A 10,104-nucleotide genomic window follows, 5' to 3' on the forward strand; every position below is an offset into this window, starting at 1 on the left:
AGCAGATCTCACAGCTGTCTGTTACAAGAAGAGTGAGTCTCAGAGCTGACTCCGATGGGGAGACAGAGCATGCAGTTGGAATCTAGACATGCTCAATAGACCTCAGAAGAACACGGCAGGATCCAGTTCATGACCACACGCATGATAATGGTTTACAGCATCATCATTTATCACTAAACTTGCTAAGAAACAGGGCATCATGCCCATATTCCAGAAGAAAAGAAGCTAAGAGAGCCTTACAGAGTTGGGCCATCTGTTGGCCTCAGCAGACTAGTCTTTCATTGCTACAGTGATATACATGTGGAAAGAGTTCAAAGAAAATATATCTAAATAATGGGTAAAATACGCCTCACGTGAAAGGAGAGTGTGACAGAGAAGTGCAAACGATATAAAAATTTTGGTGTAAACAGCTCAATGCTAGGATAAAAATCACCTAACTGGGCACAGCTGCACTTTAGAAATATCAGAATCCTCAGTAGATGTGACAACAGATCAATAAGCAAGCCCTTCTCTGAGAAAGAGAGAAAAATATATCGAAGAAAAATAAAGTTTCAGAGTCTTGTGGACCACATGAAATGGCCTAACATATGCACAATGGAATTCCAGGGAAGGTAAGAAAGAGGCAGGGAAAATATTTATTAGAAGAAATGATTTAAACATGGGGGAAATGTTAGAGACTCTAGGACCTCAACAAACTTCAGTGGTCTAAAGAAAATGTCTCTCGAACACACCATAGTCAGGTGGTTGAAAACCAAAGATAAACTGATCCTCTTGGGCCAATGAGGTGGCTCAGCAGGTAACGGTGGCTGGCCCTCAAGCCTGATGACCTGGTTTTGATCCCTGGCACCAGCACAGTAGAAGGAGAGAACTCCCCTAGACCCTGGAGTTGTTCTCTGGCCTCCAAACACAATCTGGAATGTGCCACCCTATACATAAATAACTGTAATTAAAAAATATAAGGGCAACAATCCTGAAAACACAAACCGCTTTACACAGAGGGATACTGGCATTAATGGCTGACTTCTGAACAACTTATTCAAGTTGTTCAATAAAACAAAGCAAATAACAACAACAAAAAACACCCTCTGAATCCTGTGAGTTCAGCAATCTAATCACAGCGGCACTCTCTTCCACAAATGAAGGCAAGATTGAACTTGTTCAGATAAGCAGAACCTGGGAGAAGTCACTGACGGGCACAGCCCAGCAGACGTATAGTACAGCAAAGCAATGATGTGGCCAGCCCTCCGGGATAAAGGGACCAGCGTAGACACCTCAGGCTGTTCACGGTGACCAGAAATGCCAGACGTGTTGGTACATTTGAAATGACGTTTTCTATGGTTTCTCTTTACTTAAGAAGCACATGACTTTGGGGCTGGAGAGTTAGTTAGCTTAGTGGTTGAGGGTACTTGCTGCTTTTACACAGGACCCAGATTTAGTTCCCAGCACCCATGTGCTGGCTCACAACCATCCTTAGTTCCAGTTCTAGGAAACCCAATGTCTTGTTACGATGATCTCTGAAGGTATCGGGTAGGCATGAGGTGCACATACATACATACATACATACATACATACATACATACGTGCAAGTAAAACACTCATGCACAAAATAAGTAAGTCAAAAACAATTCTAAAAACACAAGATTTAGTAAAGTTAATATCACAGCACTGTGATTATGGGTTTTCATATCCATGGGCAAGATTTGCTAGACAGCAACCTCACAAGAGATGTGCAGGGTCGGGGGTGGGGCAAAGAAAATTGTACTGCACCAGCTTCTTGCATTTCACCCGAAGTCATTCAGTATTTACTCAAATTAACAGCTTGATGTGAATTTGAAGTACATGTTGCAACCCTTAAAGTAACCACGGAAAAACAATTGCAGAAGGCTGCAGACAGGGAGGCCAACCAAAGCACTGTCAGTGTGGCTTCAAAGATACCAAGGAGAAATAAAATGGGAAATCAGAATACACTCCCCCCAACACACACACACATACACAGAAAGAGATAGAGAGAGCAAGACAGAGATAAAGAGACAGAGAAAGAGAGTAGAGTAAGAATATGAAAAATTAACAGCTATGACAAGCTTTGTTTTTTTAACTAAAATTTTTGGTTTTTTTAGACAAATTTTTAAAATAATAAAATAACAATCTCCTAAACTTAAAAAAATATTTTATTTAACTTATGTGCACGTGTGTGTGTCAATGTAAGTATATGTGCATATGTGTACAGGTACCCTCAGAAGCCAAAAGAGGGTGTTGGACTTTAGGACCTGGCATCTGAGAACCCCTGACATGACATGGGTGCTGGGGTCTGAATTCTGGTCCCCATAAATGTGCTATAAGTGCTCATAACTTCTGAGTCATCTATCCAGCCTTGATAAAAACAATTTTTAATACATCAATATAATCATAAGAAGCAGACAAACTGAAAATCTTGTTAAAAGACGACCTGGGGGCTTAGATAAGACTCATTTGGCAGAAGGTTTGCCTAGGATACAGGAAGTCCCAGGTCCAGTTCCGGTACTTCATACGTCAGCCGTGGTGGCACATACCTGGAACCCCAACACTTTGGAAACAGAGATACAAGGACCAGAAATTAAAGGTCAGTTTTAGCTAAATAAAGAGTTTCAGGGTAGCCTGAGGTACATGAGACCCTGTCTAAAACAACAACGACAATAACAAAACCAAAAAGCCAATACAGGACTGAACAGATAATTAAATAGTAGCACTGGCCTCGCATGTTTAAGACCCTGAGTTCGAACCTCAGCACAAAACAAACAAACAAACAACAACAAAGCAAAAACGAAAAAATTTAAAATTCAAGGCTGAAGAGATAACGAATTGGTAAAGAGTGTGTACTTACTGCTTTTGTAGAGGACCTAAATTTAAATTCCAGTACCCAATTTGAGAGGGTCACAACCACCTCTAACTCCAGTTCCAGAGGATTTGGCGCCCCCTTCTGGCCCCTATGAGCACCTGCATTCATATGCACGTACTCACACACAGACACACATATACACACACTTAAAAATAAAATAAATATTTAAAATAGTTCAAGAACCAGCTATAGCATATTGTAAGATATTTATTTTGATTCCCCAAAACAGTGAAAGCTGGAGGTTAAAGACACACGGTGAGAACTGAGTAGGAGCAGCCATGTGAACACCATACAACACACACCTGGGGTAAGAACACTATTACAAAAAGGAATAGATTGTACATAAAGACAATACAGCTTTCCTTTTCCTTTTCCTTTGTGGGAGAAAACTACTTTCTTGTGCAGAATCTCTTTATCATCTTTTCATTATCGCTCCTGGCTTTCAAGCTTCTGTTAGTTGCTATTTTTGACAATCAGTCATGCTTTGTTTTTGAGCTTGTAAGGTTTTAGGGATTTTATTTACATGTACATTTATGATCCTTTTTAAAAGAATATAGTCATTAGAAAATTTTGCTTCAAAATATGTATGATCTTCCTGGCAACTGGGTAGTCACAATGTGTTTTCATTGGTATTTTCTTATGCACTTCACTGGCAACAATCAACAGGAAGTTTTGCATCTAGGAGCAACATCTCTCCAAAGGGTTCTCTTCTTGTGATCAAAGGGCTGGGGATTTCACAAGTGCCAGCAGCTCTGGCCTCTTTCAGCTGTCTGGCAGGTCACTTTAAAACCAGCAGGGTGTCACTGGGGAAAGGTATGAGGGTAGGCCATTTCTGGACAAAGAAGCTGCAATCTTCGTTTTTCAGCATGCCTAAGGTCACAGTGGTCCTCTGAACCATTAGTGGCACTCAGAGTGTTTCTTCTCACTGTCCAGCTAGAGGGCTATGTGATGCTGTGTGACTGACCCCACCCTGAACATGAAACAGGCGAGGTCACACTGTGATGGAGGGGCAGGCAGACAATGATTGGGGTAGGAATCTCCATACACTCAACTCCAAGGTTTTTGTAGCTGTGATTAGTGACTGGCACAAATGAGATCCTGGATAAGTTTCTCAGTTTACAGGACCTAGCGTAGTTAATAATTCCATCTTGTCAGAAAGCACACTTTGCAGGTGCAGTACTGCCTGCCAACACGTATGTAGATTTCATCTGCCATCTCTTATTTCTGGCTCTTAAGATTTTCCTCTCTCCTGTTTCTTTTGAAGATAAAATTAATTTGGATATCAGGTTATTATTAAATATTGTATGTAAATACTAAGTGTGAATATATATGCATATATGATGTAGGTATAAACAAAAAATCTGTAAAAACCACTCCAGTGAATGGAACCTGCTGGGCTCTGGGAGGATCTTGATGCCAAGAGCCTTTTCACTGGGTAGTTTTGATATGTGTCAGGCACAGAGCTGGGAAGAGAGGGATGTTGATGCAATATCTAGGGGTCACATTATTTGAGCAGACCTGCAGTTAATTAAAAGGGCACACAAGCTGAAGTTATGTTGGCCCTGGCTTGGAGTCTTTGTGGCTAACTAGCCAAGGACAATCCATTCGGACTCTGCCTTCAACAGCCCCTTATGGAAAATCATGTTGACAATGGGGTGTGTGCGCTCTAGCAATCGTTTTTTTTAAGACTCAAGTAGCTGATTTGTATGTAATAAGCAAATTGGTTTTGTGGATATGAGACGATTAAAGCAAGTTCTTTGGAGTTTGTTTTGGAGTTTGGAGATGTCAGATGCTGCAGAAAAAAATCACTAACAGGTACTGCATCCCAAACAAGTGGTGGGCATTGTCCAGTGTGTGTAGATACTCTCTCCATGCTTACAGAATCCCTGTAAAGCAAGCACCTGCCTTTATGTGGGCAAAGAACTCGGAAAGCTTTGAAGAAAACCATGTCCCCTACCACAGGGTCATCTCTCACACCCACATTTCTGAACACAAGTGTCCACAAACATTTCCAAGCAATCCTCTCCTTCTGAGGCCAGCTACTTGGACAGCACAAGTGTCTATTCTTTGTTTGTTAATTTGCTCTGAAGGTGTTCTCATGCCCCCCCCCCCACAACACACACACACACACACACACACACACACGACCTGCCCCTGCTGATCCGTCAGCCTCCTCCTACTTCAGCCCTGGCCCTGCAACCTGCCCTTCTTCCTCTTGACTCCAAGCTTTCGTATGTCTCCATCACCTGGAATACTCACAATTCTTGTTTAGCTTTTCATCTGAGTCAAACCATAGGTCACAAAGCATGGCCAAAAGGCTCGGGAAATAAGCTTAAGCACCTCCATCTATTTTGTTAGAGGCAGTACTGGAGATTGCCTTTCTCTAGGAAAAGAAAATAGACAAGGTGACAGAATATTTATTATTCAGTGGACCTGTTTATCTGACTAATCAGCCTCAAGCACTGGACTTAGGTGAGAATGAGTCTGTTCTGTTCCTGGCTCTTGAGCATTAATTAGAGACCATTTCCTGCTTTCCTTGACATTCAGTGTGCAGAAGAAATGGTTCCTGAAATGCCAAATTATTTCACTACGGGACTCACTTTAATTTCTCAGGAATATAACCTTTCAACACAAGGCTTATGTTAGCTCTGGAGTTGGTGATACATGTGTTTTGGAAAACAGTGTGAGTTCATAAAGGTTTATTACAGGATAATGGGATATATATAACATACTTCATAAAGGAGACCTGCTATTACTGGATTAAATTGTATGGAAATTCATTAGCTCTCCCCTTTGTCTTTGTGCCCATGAAAGAATGGCTATATCCTGGGAACTCTCTGGAAAGGAGAAAATGTACATCTCCCCAAAGACATAAGATTTGATATTAAACCTCTGGCAATTTTTAATGCAAATTTTAATGTTTATACCTGAAATGTACTCTTTGGTGTCCCTCCTCTTCATACTAGCAGACTGCTTCAGGGTCGGCTTTCAGAAACTTCAGTCATCCTTCCCAAAATCAGAAACCACTCAAGAGCCCTGTGGCCAAACTGCCCTGAACACACCAGATCGCATCAGAACTAAAAACCACTTCTCACCAGGAAGGACAGCCTCCTCCTCCTCGACAGTGGGGAGAGTTTTCCCTGACTGTGTTTACTGGGTACCTGTTACCTGTCAGGCATGCTGATGTCTTTGTCAACTTGACACAAGCTAGAGTCATTGGAGAGGAGGGAGCCTCCACTGAGTAAACACCTGTGGGGCAAGCCTGTAGGGCATGTTCTTAATTAGTGATTGATGGAGGAGGGCCCAGCCCATTGTGGGTGGTGCCATCCCTGGCTGGTGGTCCTGGGTTCTATAAGAAAGCAGGCTGACCAAGCCGGGGAGCAAGCCAGTAAGCAGCATTCCTCCATGGCCTGTCCATCAGCTCCTGCCTCCAGGTTCCTGCCCTGCTTGAGTTCCTGACTGTGATATTGAACTGTAATGTGGAAGAGTAAACCAAACAAACCCTTCCCTCCCCAAGGAGCTTTGGCCATGGTGTTTCATCACAACAATAGTAACGCTGACTAAGACACCAGGCCTGCCTCTGGGTCAGAGGTCAACAAAGCTTCTGCAAAGGGCCAGGGAGTAGATATTTTAGGCTTTTCCAAGCCCCTCTTCTCACTTCCCTCCCTCCCTCTTAAATTCTGCTTTGTTTTAGGTTTTGTTTTGTTTCCCACAAAAGCTTTGGAACATTGTGATGGGGTAAGACAATGTTCCTTCATCTTACATTCATGTTGAGGCCATTTTAGATTTGACTAGAATTTGATCTTCTTGATGGGAAGCCCTGTAAAAACATTACCCAACTCTATTATAGGAACCTGAGGTTAAGATACCCCAGCTAGCTTATCTTGGCTTTTGTTAAACTGCCTGCTTGTGCAAACCTCCCCTCTCCATCTAACCACTTAGCTTCTGTTAAACTGCTTGCTTGCACAAAGCCTCCCCCTGTAGCTCTTAAGTGAGATAACAGGATGTAGTTTTTGTCCTTGAAAGTCATTTACTCACTTTTCTGAGACTGGTGTACATGGAGCAGACCTCTGTTCAGTCTGTTCAGGTCCTGACTTACCCCTGCTTGCTCCTGCTCAGGAATAGTCTGTCAGGAAGCCACGCCACAGCCATAGCTTTTTAAGATACCAAAAAGATGCCCGTGGAACTCAAGATGGCAATTCACTGAATTTGAATCACACTTGCGTAAAGTCACTGGAGAAGGTGTGTGCTGACTTGATCAGAGGCTCAAAGGAAAAGAATCTGAAAGGACAGGTGCACATGCCTACCAAGGCACTGAGAATCACTACAAGAAAAACACCTTGTGGTGAAGGTTCCAAAACATGGGATGGTGTCTAATATGAGAATCCATGAGTGATTCATTGACTCCTTCTGAGATGGTTAAACAGATTACTTCCATCAGTACTGAGCCAGGAGTGGAGGTTGAAGTAACTATTGCAGATGCCTAAGTCAACTATTTTAATAAATTGACTCAGTCAGTTGTTTTTTTTAAAAAAGTCCCTTGCTCTAAAAGCTCAGAGCTATACTTGGATCCTCAATATCTGTGTGTAGTCCTACCCAGCTGGAATAAAAACTTTCAAAAAAGGCTATAAATGTGTCTGAGTGGTCTTCTCTGGTGGGCTCCCCATAGCAACATAAAAGCCATTCTTAGCCCAGGGCCATATTCAGGGAGGCACACACCAAATTTACCTTCTTATTTCCAGGAGACCCGGGATGAAAACCCCCAAATGGCCCCTGTTTTCAGAGATAAGGAAGAGTCAGCAGTTTTCTCTATAAGGGGTCTTGAATGTGAAAGTCCAGTGGTGGGGGTTGATGGTGGGATGAGATGGGGGAGGAAAGGAGGAGTCTAGGAGGCTCAGGAGGATGAGCAGTGTAACTTGAGGGAAAGCAGAGTCTGTCCTTTCTGAGGCTCATGGGAGGGGTCAGAGACTTGGTTTTAAAGGCTGTTGGGGTTTCCTGAAGGATGCTAAGCATAATCCGTGTTGTTCTACCTAGGGCTAATAAGGAGTGGGTAGGATGGATCAAGAATGTGGAGCTTCTCTGGAGGGAAGTGGTGGAGGGATGGAGAGAGAAGAGGCTCCCACTTCTCTACTGATTGAGTTTTATCAAGTTGGGGGCAGGGCATGGGATGGTTAGACAGACAGATAGACAAACAAATAGATGATAGAAGGATGGGTGGATAGATAAACAGAGTCATCCTGGAGGCAGTACAATGCTTGCTTATTCTAGAGATTGCTTGGGAAACAGGAAGAACTTGGGGTTAGCTTGGACAGTTCTACGGCCCTTAGGACTTTTCAAAGGTGAATGGAATACTCACTTCCTGTCTGCCTTGGAGCTGGGAAATAGGTTCTTGTTCATACAGATGCATGAGCCATGTGTCTTCTCAGGTGACCCACAGCTCTCAGCTTCAACATCACACAGTATGATTATATCTTTACCCAGGTCCTTGTCCTAGGATTCTAGAGAGTCTACCCATGTACTTCATGCATGGGACTTCGAAGAAGAGACCTAGTCTTCCTGCTTTCCCTATAGGAAGCTGGCAGTCTTGTTGAGGATCTGGGTAGACAATGCATGGAAAACATGAGAGAGTCCTATTCAGCACTAGGAAGGAAGTAGCATGGGGAAGAACTGAATGGTGAATGAATGGGTGAAGGCAGCTTCCCATGCTCAGTGCTTGGCTCAAAAGACAGATAACTGTTGGGCATGGTGGCATGTGGTTGTGATCTCAGCCCCTAGGGAGTAGAGGTAGAGGAAAAGGGAATTTGAGGCCAGCCAGTGCTATGTGAGGCCTGTGGTGGTTTGAATAAGAATGGTTCCCATAAGGCTCATTTGAATACAATAAGGATTTGAATATGTCTTCAGGGAGTGGCACTATTTGAAAGGAGTAGGAAGTGTGGCCTTGTTGGGGGAAATGTGTCACTGGGGGTGGGCTTTGAGATTTCAAAAGTCCAAGTCAGGCCCAGTGTCTCCCTCTTCCTGCTGCCTGAAGATCCAGATGTAGAATTCTCAGTTCCTTCTCCAGCACCACATCTGCCTATATGCTGCCATGCTCCCTACCACGATAATGAACTAAACTTCTGAAACTATAAGCAAGCCCCAATTAAATGCTTTCTTCATAAGAGTTGCTGTGGCCATGGTGTCTCTTTACAGTAATAGAACACTGACTAAGATAAGGCTCTCTCTCAGCAACAACAAAAAAGAAAGGCCGGTCATTGCCTCCTCTGAGAAGACCAGGGTCCTAGGTAAAGAATTTCAGTTAGGGTGAGTTTCAGATATCTGAAGGTAAAGGAGGTCACCTCTGCTTGGGGGAGCATCCTGGCTACAGTACAGACTCCAGGCTGAGGAGAGGAGTTGTGGATAGAGAACTCACCAAATTGCAGGCAGCTCTGACTTATCTGGAGGGACCTGACTCCAGTCAACCAACTTATGCCTGCAATATCAGGCCTCTATGTGCAGAAGTCCCATCTCAGTCCCTTCCTGCCACCTCCCCCAACCCCCCCCACCCCCCCACCCCCGCCAGCCTGCTGATCCATGCCCACCCAACTTTCTCTTTGAGAGCAGAGCAAGTCATTAGCAGACAGGCCAGCCAGCCAGGAGCCACTGTGATAATGACCCGCATTCATTACCCACTGACAGCAGGGACTCAAGTGAAACTAATGACAGAGCCGTTCCTTCCAACAGGGACTTGGTGCCAAACTTCTTGTTGATGACACTTGAAGAACTGTAAGAAGTCATTAGGAAGCCTCTCCCAACTGTGTGTCCTCACACAGAAAACTTCTGAAGAGTTTGATCGTGGTAAAGACAAGTCTGCAGATTCGGGGGTCTAGCAAACACCATCTCACACGGGTGCACAGAATGTGAAGGGCTGCATAGATGATCCACTTTGACCTGACCGTGACCCCCACACCTGTTCCCTCCAGAGTTCCAGGGTCAGCAGTGTGGTGGAGAACTTGAGACATATTCTTGATATTGCAACACAGGTTTGTGGTCTGTCAAGTTCCCACTGGAGAACTGTGCAGTCAAGGTACGATTTTTATTTGTTAGTTTGGGAGGGGGGGAGCCCTCAATATTTTATGTAAGTTTTCGATTTGGTGTTGCATGCCGGCTAGTATTTATGTCAACTAGATGCAGACGGAAGAGTTATTTGAAAAGAGAGGGCATTGGTTGAGAAAATGTCTCCATGAGATTGG

General features: G+C 43.7%; 1 pseudogene; it reads left to right on the forward strand.

Annotated features, from left to right (window-relative positions):
• Window positions 1–6,932: 6,932 nt before the first annotated feature.
• LOC114695391 lies at window positions 6,933–7,362 on the forward strand (annotated as a pseudogene).
• Window positions 7,363–10,104: the final 2,742 nt, after the last annotated feature.

The sequence above is a fragment of the Peromyscus leucopus genome, chromosome 1, assembly GCF_004664715.2.
Source record: "Peromyscus leucopus breed LL Stock chromosome 1, UCI_PerLeu_2.1, whole genome shotgun sequence".
NCBI lineage: Eukaryota > Metazoa > Chordata > Mammalia > Rodentia > Cricetidae > Peromyscus > Peromyscus leucopus.